We start from the raw sequence: 13,350 nt of genomic DNA, 5'->3' as shown, positions 1-13,350 counted from the left end.
AGCTTTCCTGCTCCTCTGATGCTGCCTGACCTGCTGTGTTCCTCCAGCTCCACACCTTGTTATCTAGAACGAGAGGTTATTGTTTTAGGATAAGGGGCAGCAGATTTAAAACAGAGATGAGCAGGAATTACTTCTCTCAAAGGGTCATGAATTGGTGGAATTCACTTCCCCAGAGTGCAGTGGATGCTGAGACATTGAGTAAATTTAAGGAGGAGATAGGTTTTTCAGTAATGGAGTAAAGGGTTATGAAGAGCTGGCAGGAAAGTGGTGTTGAAGCCGAGATGAAATCAGCCATGATCATATTAAATGGCAGAGCAGGCTTGAGGGGCTGAATGACCTACTCCTTCTCCTAGTTCTTATGTTCTTAGAATATTTCCAGTCTTTCTTCTGTAACACTAGTCAACATTTGATGGACAGAGATTCTCTTCTTCCAAGGTCCCCAGACCTTATATCAAGGAGAGTGTACAATAAAACCATAAACATTGACCTCTGTCCCAATGCATAGGAAGCTAGACTGTCATTCAAGGGCTTCAATTTATTTTCATCAATAACATAGATTTCCTCCAAATTTCAATCACTAGTACATCGGATGGACAGATTCAATTTGTACTCCAATGAAAAATTACATTTCTCTTGAAATCCCTACCTCTTCCTGGGACCACAGGATATTGGGCTATGAACACATTTGGAGGGGATTCTTACACATCCTCATCAACAAAGTCTTACCTTGACTGACGTAGAGGTCTCACCAGGTAACGGGTCCCGAAGCTGCCATCAGGGCAGTAAGATTAGGTAAGGCTGCACTCGCTCAGGTAAATGAGTAGCAACAGACCTCATTGAGTGTACGACTGTACATAAGAGAGGCTGGAAAAGGGCATTTTTGGGTAACAGACACGTTCAGTTCCTGATTCCATCTGATCCCATATCACTGACGATATATCCATCCCACTCTGCCTCCACCCAAGTATGTCACTGCGCTCCCTATAACCAAGAAGATTAAACTGAGCAGTTAACCATCAATATTCAACCATTAATATTTTCTCTTTACTTCTCCTGTCAAGGTCTTTTCCAGGCAAAGTAAAAACTCAAACCAAGTGTGCTGCATTGTCAGAGGTGCTGACTTTTGGATGGAGGTGTGTAAACGAGGGTCTGCTCTGTCCTCGCATGAGGACGTAGGATTCCATCGCAATACTTTGATTGAAGAACAGGAGCATCTTTCCCAATGCCCTGATCAATATTTCTCACTACCTGCTTTGTGGGAATCCGTAGCAATGTTGTCTCCAATCCTGATAAAATGACTGGTGTTAGGAATATAGAATCCCTAGAGCGTGGAAGCAAGCCTTTCAGACCATCGAGCCCACACAGCCCTTCTGAAGAGCATTCCACCCAGACTATCCCACTCCACTATCCTACCCAGATGTGCAGGCTGGGTGGGTTAGCCATGGGAAATGCAGAGCTGCAAGGATGGTGTTGGGTCTGGGTGGGATGCTCTTCAGACGTTTGGTGTGGAGTTAATTGCCCATATGGCCTACTGTAGGGATTCTATGATTCTTTTCTAAGACGCCTGTAATCCTGCATTTCCCATGGCTAATCCACCCAGCCTGCACATCCATGGCCAATCCACCTAACCTGCACATCTTTGGACTGTGGGGGGAAACCAGAGCACCAGGAGGAAACCCACGCAGACACGGGGAGAATGTGCAAACTGCACAGAGACAGTCACCCAAGACCCTGACACTGTGATGCAGCAGTGCTAACCACTGAGCCACCATGATGCTCTAATATGGTGCCTAATAACCCGCGAATATGGTGAACTGGTCAAAGCTGTTTAACAAACAAAAACATCAAAGATAGGATCAGTAGGAGGCCATTTGGCCCTTCAAGCCTGCTCCACCATTCAATCAGATCACGTCCATTATCCAACTCAGTCTCCTGTTCCCATTTTCTCCCCATACTCTTGGATCTCTTTAGCACTAAGAACTATATCTAAATCATTGAAAACATTCAATGTTTTGATTTCAACCACTTTCTATAACAAAGAATTCTGTAATTGGATGGAGGTTCATACAAATGAAGGTACTTAACAATGTCTCGATGATGTGGCAGCAGATAGAGCCGGACCTTCTCTTGTGTATAGTATTGTATTCAGTCAAAGCTGACTGGTATTCACCTAGACTTTATTGCAGGTGGTGCATGAAGGCAGAGGTAGATAGAGTCTTGTTAGGCAGGGGAATCACAGTTTCTCAGTGATGGATGGGAACACAGACAGATCAACCAGGATCTTATAAATGAACCAGCAGGATTGAAGGGCTGAATGGCCTTGTTCTGCTCCTGATTTGTTTATTCGAATGTAAAAGTAGATACTGCACTTTCTGTAAAGTGTATAACATGATGTACACATGGGAATGTAAAGCTGAGGTTTTACATTCAAAGACTGACCAAGACATTATGGTCTGTCTATAAAAACCAGACAGAAGGAGAATCAATATGGCACAGCCTGATTGCCAACATATCTCTGAACCATCTTTTGGGATCTGAGAGTTCCTAAACCACCTATGGTATAATTTTATGATGGAGAGGGTCTTTAAGGATGGCCTCAAAGGATCCCTGAAGAGGTTAAATATTCCCGCTGATTCATGAGAGTCACCAGTTTGCAACCCATTGAAATTGAGAATCCGGAAAGGCATCAAACACATCAGGAGAGGCTGTCAGGAATGTACAGAGACAATGTCAAGGCATCAGAGACAGCATACGAACCTCCAAACAACTCATCGACCCAATCCTTTAGTCCCACTTACCCCATGTAGGCAGGAATCTGCACATCAATCGTTAGACTTACCAACCATCTCCGAACTCACAAACCCATTAAACTGGAAGCAAATCATTCCTGATCCTGAGGGAAAGCTAAGGAAAGACAGTGGATTATGAGGTGGTTCAGGTGGCCAGAACCTCTGAGCCCTCAAGGTCTTGGGTTCAAGCCTGACTCCAGGACTAGAGCGACTAAAAAGACAAGATGATGTTCCGGTGCAGTACTGAGGGAGAGCCGCACTGTCTGCTTATTCAGGTGCATATAAAGATTCCCCTGTCAGCATTTTAAAGAACAGCTGGAGAGTTTTCCCTTGTCACCTGTGAAACTATTCCTCAAACAGCATCACCAAAACCCAGCATCTGGCTAGTATTACATTGTTAACTGCATTTACCATAAAATACAATGTTTGGTGTTATAGTCTGTGATGCCAAAGGAGCAGTCAAATCTGAGGCCTATTCTGAATCATTTGCTAACCATCTATGTTAACTGAGCACCCTCTTCTAACAAGTTATGAAAATAAAATTGGAATGAAATAGCGAACATTATTCGAAGTTGGTTCAGTATGTTATAAATTAAATTGAAGTATCAAGGTAAAGGTTCAACAGTGATGAGGATGGTATATATTGTAACAATAATGTGTTAGTGATTCAAGAGGTATTTGGTGTATCTATGTTTGTATTGTTATTCTAACTGAAGATTGCTACCACTGGAATAGAGTTTCTTTTCCTAATATATTTTAAGGTCTGAATTTGTATTATTTATCTAGGAGGTTCGAGAATGTGTTAACAATATGTAGCGATTATTTAAATAAAAATAGAAGCTTGCTGTTCCTTTACAATGCAAGTCCTCCTCAGCTCAGGTGCTGGGGTAGACAGCTTACGGGTATGGGGAGAGCAGGGGCTAAGTTGGGGGAAGGGGAGGAGTGGGTTAAAGGCCAGAGGTGAAATAATCAGAAGTGCTCATCTATTGCATAGATCATCAAACACAGTCTATCAAAGGAGCTAGCAGAGCATGGGGGAAATTAATCAGCTCTCGCCACAATGTTTAGCCAGGTTGATTATACACTGGGAGTCGGAGCAAGAGATGACAGGGCAGAGAAACAAATGTAATAGGAGCTCAGGCCCGACAAAGGCAAGGAGACAGATCAATTTGCAATATTCCTGTTTCTATGTCCAGGCCACAAAGGCAAACACTAACAATCACTCCCTCTGAACGAGACAAATCGATAAACATCAGTGTGAAAGAAGAAAGTTCCTCATTGCACTGAGTACCTGGGGGCTTTAGAGACTGCTCTGAGCTCACGATGAATCCCTCTGGCCCTTGACACTTCTGTTCTAACCTGTTTGCTGTCATCTCCCTGATCTTCCAATCAAGAAGAATGCTGGCCTGCCATTCCCCACACCCACACCCCCCCAACCCCTGGAGAAAAAACTGGAAGGTGGTTTCAAAACTGTCATCTCAAATGGCACTGAAAAGGTGAGATTATTACCGAATAAAAGTTAGAGCCTCATGAGATCTATCTGCAGTAAATATCACTTTGGATAGAAATGGTATGCAGGGATTTGGGGAAAAGTTGTTGACTGGCACTGGGGAATAAAACAGACATAATGGGCTGAACAGCCTACCTCTGCACCATAAAACTTCCATGATTCTGTGACTCACTTTCTGTTGAAACATTAAGTTTATTGTTTGATCTATTGTAGCTACAATCCAGGTGTTATGTAATAATAAAGTCAAATGCACACAGACAGAGCTTAGGCTTTTCCAGATTTATTGCTGGAGCAACATCTTCTTCTTTCCTGGTGGTTCTAGGTACTTACTGCGGAAATTCCGGCATATGTTTGTTGGTATTCTGTGTGTTTTCACATTGCAAATACCCCAGTTTGACTGCCAACCAGAAGGTCATGAGCTCAACAATGTGTGTACCATCTACACTGCAGAAATTCACCAAAGATCCTCAGACAGCACCTTCCAAACCCACTACCACTTTCATCCAGAAGGACAGGGGCAGCAGATACATGGGAACACCAGCCCCTGCAGGTTCCCCTCCAAACTGCTCACCATCCTGACTTGGAAATATATCGCCGTTCCTTCACTGTTGCTGGGTCAAAATCCTGGAATTCCCTCCCTAAGGGCATTGTGGGTCAATCTACAGCACATGGACTGTAGCAGTTCAAGAAAGCAGCTCACCCCCACCTTCTCAAGGAGACAACTAGGAGCATACAATAAATGCTGACCAGATCAACAGCTGGTAAGATTTTGGACAGGCAGTCGGGGGTGGGGGGGGGGGGGTGCGGTGGGGGGGTGGGGGGGTTGCGGTGCTGGGGGGGGGCGGGGGGCCGCCACCCCCCCCCCCCCCCGAGGAATTACAGCTATTCCCTCAGCCCCCATTTTCAGAAAACAGGGAGGGAGAATGAGCAGCCCACACCCTCCCTCCGACCCTCACTCCCTCACTGCCTCCTCCTCACCCCTGTCCCAAAAAGCCTGACCTGAGCCACCTTGTAGATCAGACTGATTGGACTGAATGGAAAACTGGAGACAAAACACAAGAACGGATTTAAGCTCCTGGATTCCCCTCACCTCATCTCAGAGGTGCTGCTCCCACTGGCAAAAGGTGGGAAGTGGTGTTCCATAGGGAACAATGCTGGGATGATGTCATTCCTGGTTTCTGCCCAAATTTGTCGCTGGTAGCTGCCATCCCATCCCTGCACAGTGACTTGACACTAACCTGTGTTTCGGCACACTCGCAGTCACAGTGCCACGTAGAGGTGACTTTGACAATAAACGCCATCTTGAAAATTACTGAAACAGCTTCATCCACCTTTCAGGTCGAGTGCTCCAGATCCTGACGGTTCTTGGAGTGAAAATATTTCTCCTCAGCCCCTTCTCTAGATCTTTTTTTTCCAGTGATATTTCAGTCTTTAACCTGTGGTTACTGACCCACTCAGCGAAAGGAAGAGGCTTTCTGGCTCCATCATCAAACCCTCTCAACAGTTTGAAGACCTCCGTGAGGTCACCTTTCAACCTTCTCTGTTCTGACAAGAACAATCTGAACTTTCCTAACCTCTCCCCAAAACTGTAGGCCCCCTCACCCCTGGAAACTTCATAGAGGCCCTTTCTGATTTTTTTTAATACCTTTTTTTGATGTCAGTGCTGGTAAGCCATTTTAGGCAAAACCAGAAATGAACAACACAATCGTAAAAGTTAAATTGTGAGGTGGAATTTTCCACAAGGATAAACTCCTCTTTCAAACAAACAGTGCAAGGATGCATCTTTGTAGTATGCTGATTCCCAAAGTAAAATCACATGTTTCAAAGTTGCAATGTAAAGAACATTTCCAATACCATAGCACCACTCATAATCTCAGGGAATCTCAAAGTGCTTTACTGCAAAGGAAGTACTCTCTGATCTGTAGTCACTGCTGTAACCATATAATTGTAATTCACAAGGGGTTAATTCTGCACAAGAAATAAAAAATCTCATAAATCTCATTTAAACTCATCGCATCTTCTTTCCTGAGGTGTGAGTGCTTCTGGCAAGGCCAGAATTTGTTGCCCCATTCCTAGCTGCCCTTGAACTGAGCATCTCAATTAGCTATTTCAAAGGCAGTTGAAGGTAAACCACATTACTGTGTGTCCAGAGTCATGTGTTGGTCAGACCAGGTAAGGGAAGCAGATTTCCTTCCCTAAAGGACATTAATGAATTAAGTGGATTTTCAATCAATGATATTTTCTGGTCACCCGAGTTTTAAAGTCTGGATTTATTCATTGCTTTCAAATCTCACCAACAGAACTTAAACTTTAGAAGACTTTGGAAGAATGAAAGGGGATCTCATTGAAACATATAAACACCTGATGGGACCAGACAGGCTAGATGTGGGAAGAATGTTGCTGATGTTGCGGGGGGTGGGGGGGGGGGTGGTGGGGGATGTGGGGAGGCCAGAACTAGGGCTCATAGTCAAAGAATAAGGGATAAGCCAACTAGGGCTCATAGTCAAAGAATAAGGGATAAGCCATTCAGTACAGGGAGGCAATGACTTAGTGGTATTATTGCTGGACTGTTAATCCAGAGACCCAGATAACATCTGGGGGACCTGGGTTTGAATCCTGCCACGGTAGATGGTGGAATTTGCATTCAATAAACTATTGGAACTAAGAATCTAATGATGGCTATTAATCCATTGTCGATTGTCTGGGGGAAAACCATCTGGTTCACTAATGACCTTTAGGTAAGGAAACTGCCATCCTTACCTGATCTGGCCTACATATGACTCCAAACCCACTGCAATGTGGTTGACTCTCAACTGCCCTCTGGCAATTAGGAATGGGCAATAAATCGCTGCCTGGCCAGCAACACCCTCATCCTGTGAATGAATAAAGAATAAAAGGACTGAGATGAGGAAGAATTTCTTTCCTCAGACACTTGTGAACCTGTGGAATTCTCTCCCTCAGAAAGCTGTTGGGTCCGTTTCATTAGATATACTCATGAGGGAGCTGGATACGGACCTTGCAGCTAAAGGGATCAAGGGGTTTGGAGAGAAAGTGGGAATAGGATACTTAGATTGCATGATCATATGGAGTGGTGATGCAGGCTTGAAGGGCCGAATGGCCTACTCCTGCTCCTATTTTCTACGATGTTATGTTTCTATGAACCCATAGTCTCAGGGTATTAGCTTATGGGTGTAGATTACTGGTGGAAGTCAACTTTCTCTTTGACTTTGGAGTCAGTGAATTGTGAATTAATTCTTAACCTTAGGCTTTTTGACTTTGTTGGCAAACAGCCCACTTAATTGCACTAAACTATTAATTATGAACTCATTACAGTGTTTCACTTGTAAGTGAAAGGACAAACCAGTAAACCAACTAATGAATTTATCAAGCGTTCCACACATTACTCTGCAGAAAGCACTGATAAATAGCAAAGTGTTTAAGGAATTTCAACAGCCACACCATCAAGGCACACTTTGCAGTGCGGTGGGGAGCTGTAAAAAATCAGCTTCAGTTCACTCAGGAAGAAAAACCTCACGGTGTAAAAGGATTTATTCTTATCATGCTTCACCGTATATGAGTCCAAGCCTCACATTGTCGTCTTCTTATCATTTGCAATGGAACTTCATTTGATGGAGGTTTAAATAAGTCATCCTGAGGATGAGAAACAAATTCAGCAAATGTTGCAACTGCAGCTCAGACAAAGCTGTCCTGCTTTAGGGAATGTGTCAGTTTTATGTGAAAAATTTTGTTTCATTTCATGGTTCAAGTGGTAAAGAAAACTGGAACTGAGCAGCAGGATTCCAGGGGTGGGGGTAACACACTGGATTCTAGTTAAGATAACAAAATTTAAGAAAGTCTGACTGTGAATTTGACAAGTTCATTACATATGTAGTGCAGCACAGTCCAGAACAGTGAAAGGACAAATAATGATTTAAAGGGTGATATGTGGATTTTATCATCCTAGTCTAGACCGGTGGAGATTACCAAACTTGATTTACACTCATAAACTTGATCAGATGGACAAATGGGGAAAGACCAACAGATTATAGCGGGTAGGGCCCCTGTCATTAGTGACCTCCTTCCTTCCATTGCCAGACTGTCTGCATTCCTTTGACGTTTACAGTAATCATTTATCCCCTCGTTACAACAACTGCAGAACCAACTCTATTTTTCAGCCCATTCCACTTTCCTGCAAAGTACCCTGAAACAGCAGTTACTTTCTTTCTAAAAACAAGCTGGCTGTGTCAATTAGATCCAGTGTCAAATTGCTTGACATCTCTGTGAATTTAGTAGGAAATACTGTCAAGTACTGCAAACCTTGAAATATTATTTCAAGTAATTATTTTAGGCGAAATTACTTTGGAAAGACTGCAGAAACCAGTTTGATAATTAATGATGTAGTCAGTACTAGTGACATGGATGTACATGTGGGCTCAAAATTTGGAATATTGTCCTGATTTATCCATGTTCTCCAAAAGGACTCCACAATCTAAACATTACACTGTCTAATATTAACACAGGGCATTGGTATGAAATTGCTTAGCTTGTTTTAGTAGCGGTGCAAGCCCACTTAAAAGAAAAACTTGCATTTATATAGCTTCTTTAATTGTTTTTGGATGTCCCAATGGATTTCACAGCCAGTTTGGTATATCTTGAAGGTTAGCTCAGTTGGCTGGACAGCTGGTTTGTGGTGCAGCATTATACCAACAGTGTGGGTTAAATTCTCAACTTCTCCCCTCACCTAAGGTGTGGTGACCCTCAGATTAAACCACCACCAGTCATCTCTCTCTCATGAGAGAACAGGACTACGGTGACTTTAACTGCAAACAATTAGACTGAATTGCTTGGAATTATAGAAGTCAGGCCTATAATTAACTAGAATATTCTGTCACTAGCTGCCCTCTTCACAACTTGTTTTCCCAGCAAATACAGCAACCATGAGTACTCAGTCCCTGGTCATTCATTGAGATTGTAAATATCTGAGGCCCTCACAATGATCTCAATTGCTTTACCACGTACAACTTGCCAACATGAAAATAACCCAATTATGTTGACTCTCTGCCTCCTGTTAGTAACTAATCCTCTATCCATGCTAACACATTATCCCTTACATCATGAGTTCTTATCTTATGTTGTAACCTTTCATATAGCACTTTATAAAAAGTATTTTGGAAATCAAAATACATCATATCTACCTATTCTCCATTATCAACCATGCTTGTTACTTCCTCAAAGAACTCTAACAAGTTAGTTAAATACAGTTTCCCTTTCACAAAACAATGCAGATTCAGACTGATTGCATTAGAATTCTCTAAATGCTCTGTTGTAACCTCTTTGATAATAGATTCAAGTATTTTCCTGATGGCAGATGTTAGGTTAAATGGCCCATAGTTTTCTGGTTTCTGTCTCCTACCTTCCTTAAACAGAAGTTTTATGTCCATGGTTTTACACTTTGATGGGATTCTTTTCAGAACCCAGGATATTTTGGAAGATTACACCCAATGCATCTATCGTCTCTTTAGCTACTTCTGTTAGATCCCAGGATGCAAGCTGTCATCTCAATACCTTTTCTCCAGCAATCATCATTGGTTAAAATAACTTCCTTCCTTTTCTTGGAATTTTTTATATCTTCTGCAGTGAAGATTGATGCAAATCATGTGTTTAATGCTTCCCACATTTATTTGGTCCCTCTCATTAATTCTGCAATCTCACCCTCCAAAGGTTCAATGTTCACTTCAGCTACTGTTTGTCTTTTTAAATATTTGTAGGAATGATTACTTGCCTGTATCTGTAGTTCTAAATAACTTTTTCTCATAATTGATTTCTCTTTCCTCATTTTCTTTAGGTGCTGTTGTATTGTAATCCAGAGATCTAAGTAAGGTTCTGAGGACTAAAATGGTGAATTTTGATTTCAATAAAATCTGGAATGAAAGGTCTAACAATGACCATGAAACTGTTGTCATACTGCCATCCCTGCTTGGTCTGGCCTACGCAGCGATGTGGATGGCTTGTGACTATCCTCTGAAACGGCCCAGCAACCCAGTCAGTTGTGTGAAATACTAAAAAGTTTTGAAAATGGGATGAAACCAAGTGGGCCATCTGGTATTGACTAAAGCACCAGAAACGATAACGGCAAACCAAAATTAACATTAAAAATCAACAAAAGCCTGATGTAATCATTCTCAGGTTAGATGTTAAGAATCCTACAGTGACCTTTATCTCCTGACTTTCCAAAGCCTGTCCCACCATCTACAAGGCGCAAGTCAGGAGTGTGATGGAATGCTCCCCACTTGCCTGGATGGGTGCAGCCCCAACAACACTCAAGAAGCTTGACACCATCCAGGACAAAGCAGCCCGCTTGATTGGCCCTGCATCCACAAGCACCCACTCCCTCCACCACTGATGCTCAGTACCAGCAGCGTGTACTACCTACAAGATACACTGCAGAAATTCACCAAAGATCCTCAGACAGCACCTTCCAAACTCACGATCACTTCCATCTAGAAGGACAAGGGGATCAGATACATGGAAACACCACCCCTGCAAGTTCCCCTTCAAGAGGCTCGCCATCCTGACTTGGAAATATATCGCTGTTCCTTCAGTGTCTTTGAGTCAAAATCCTAGAATTCCCTCCCTAAAGGGCAGCACATGGACTGCAGCGGTTCAAGAAGACAACTCACCCCCACCTTCTCAAGGGCAATTTGGGATGGGTAATAAATGCTGGCCCAGGCAGTGACATCCATGTCCTAAGAATAAGTAAAATATAATCAAGGTCATTATATCCCCTGACTGTGGAGGACACGTGAGGATGTGGACTGTGCATTTTCAGTCACAGCACTATAACTGCAGCAAGCTGCACTGCCTCTGTCAGCCAGGTTTTGATTTTGCAAACGCTGAACGAGCAGTTACAGTGTTCTGATTGAGGAAGGAAACTTTCACTTTCATGCAGTTTCTGAATTTAAACTGGAGAACACACCACTGTGTTTCTGCACTCCCTGTCTGTCGTGATAAATTGCTGTAATTGTGCATTCATTTAAAGCCTATGGATCAATTTTTAATCAAGCAAAGAATTTTGGCTCAAGAGGTACAAAATGACCCATGAGGTAAAAAGCAGGAGGTATTTCAATGTTCCACCAATCAAATTGCAGCCTATTGTAATAACCTGTAATTACGTTGGTAAAATAAAACTCAGGTTATCAATTTTAACTAATGGACCATGTTCCCTGCCATGTACGGTCAAGGAGTACTGACTTCTTTCAAACATTCACTTCAATGATAAGGTAATTAGAAATTTCACAAGGTTCTCAGTGTGAACAACAGGAAAAGAAACAAGGACCCTCTTCCAACCCAGATCCAAATACTCACTGATACTTACTCTCAACGTTTAACCGACTGACTTACAAAGAGTCGGTGTTTATCAATAATTAAGGAACGACTCTGGCACAAAATTAATTCAACATGAAGCAAAGCTCCTCTCAACACTACTAGGCATTTTCAGTGATACAATACAAACTAAATTCTACCTCTGTTGGATTGTTTAATTTAGCATGGCACTAGCTTTTTCTAAAGACATTACATTCCTCTCTCACTCTCCAGCTATGGAAGCCATTCTTGAGGACAGATTTCCTCAACTGAGTGAGTGTTAAATCAGAAGTTTTGGCATATTTCTCAGGGTCCTTGGGGAGCAGTGGTAGTGTCCCTCCCTCAGAGCCAGGAAGCCAAAGCTCAAGTCCTACCTGCTCCAAACAAGTTCGTTACAAAATATCTTTGCCATATTTCTGCAACTGTTGCCCTGATTGCTATTGTTAGAGTCAACAGATTTCGGCTTGCTGTCCACACCTTAACTTGCACCAAATCTCTTTCACCCCTCCACTCACTAGCTTACCTTCTCCTAGGGGTTGCCTCAATTTTAGAATCCTTATCCTTGTTTTCAAAACCTTCGGTGTCCTTGCTCCCCCATATCTCTGTAATCTCTTCAGATCACCACAACCCTTCAGGAACTCTATACTTCTCCAATTCTGACTTCGAACACAACCTTCCCCCAACTTCTAACAACCCATAATTGGCAGCTACTGGGTCCTTTGCTCTAAAGGAGGTTGAGACCACAGCTGGAGTCACTGTAGCACCATGGGTTGAGAAGGAGATATTGTGAGGAAAACCTTTTCCATTCAGACGGTGGTAGGAATCTGGAACTCACGGCCTGTAAGGGTGGCAGAAGCAAAAGTCTTCATAACATTGAAGAAATATTTAGATGTGCACTTGCAATGCCAAGGCATACAAGGTTATGGACCAAGTGCTGGCAAATGGGATTAGAATAGTTCGGTGGTTGTTTTTGTCTGGTACAGACTCGGTGGACTGAAGGGCCTGATCTGTGCTGTAGACCTTGATCACTCTATGACTCTACATTCCTTTGGAGAGAATGGAGTTTTTGGACCAAACATGCTAAGCTATGAAGAGAGATTAAGCAAGTCATTGTTGCACTGCTTAGAGTTTAGCAAGTTCAGGAATGACATAAACAACATTTTCAAACGATTATCAGAACAACATGAGTAGATCAGGAGAAATTATTTCCACTTGTTGGGGAGTCTTGGAATATGGGGCATGCAGACAGCAATAGAAATTTGAAAGTCTACTCTGCAAATGGCAATTAATGCCAGATAAATCATTTACAACTTCGAGATTGGTAGCTTTTTGTTAACTAGAGATATAAAAGGATATGAGGCAGTGTATTTGTAGATGGTACACAGTGCTGCTACTGCGTGTCGGTGAAGGGAATGGTGTTGCATTCTCTCTCTCCCAGTTTACAATTCTGCCTCAGTCCTTGAGCTGTTACATTCCCAATTCCTCAACTTGGTTGGTTAAGGAGATCCCCATTATGCCCCTGCTTACCCTACGGGATGAAATTATCCCCTCGCAATTTCAGCTCCTTAGTGGGGGAAATTGTGATAAGCCAAAGGAAGCAGGGTTAAGTCTAACTAACAGCAAACACCATTAGATACACCGCTGCAACAAATTCGGGCCTCTTTCTACAGTTTCAAATATGAAACAATC

General features: G+C 42.7%; 1 long non-coding RNA gene across 1 annotated transcript in view; it reads left to right on the top strand.

Annotated features, from left to right (window-relative positions):
- LOC125484029 overlaps nt 1–10,615 on the top strand; it is a 49,974-nt gene extending 39,359 nt beyond the window's left edge. Inside the window, exon 3 of the long non-coding RNA XR_007262904.1 lies at nt 10,145–10,615. This is a non-coding gene — a long non-coding RNA (uncharacterized LOC125484029). The remainder of the gene's footprint in view (nt 1–10,144) is intronic.
- The last annotated feature ends 2,735 nt before the right edge of the window (nt 10,616–13,350 follow it).

The sequence above is a fragment of the Rhincodon typus genome, chromosome 9 (genome assembly GCF_021869965.1).
Source record: "Rhincodon typus isolate 14 chromosome 9, sRhiTyp1.1, whole genome shotgun sequence".
Classification (NCBI taxonomy): domain Eukaryota; kingdom Metazoa; phylum Chordata; class Chondrichthyes; order Orectolobiformes; family Rhincodontidae; genus Rhincodon; species Rhincodon typus.
This window is presented reverse-complemented; position numbering and strand designations above follow the sequence as displayed.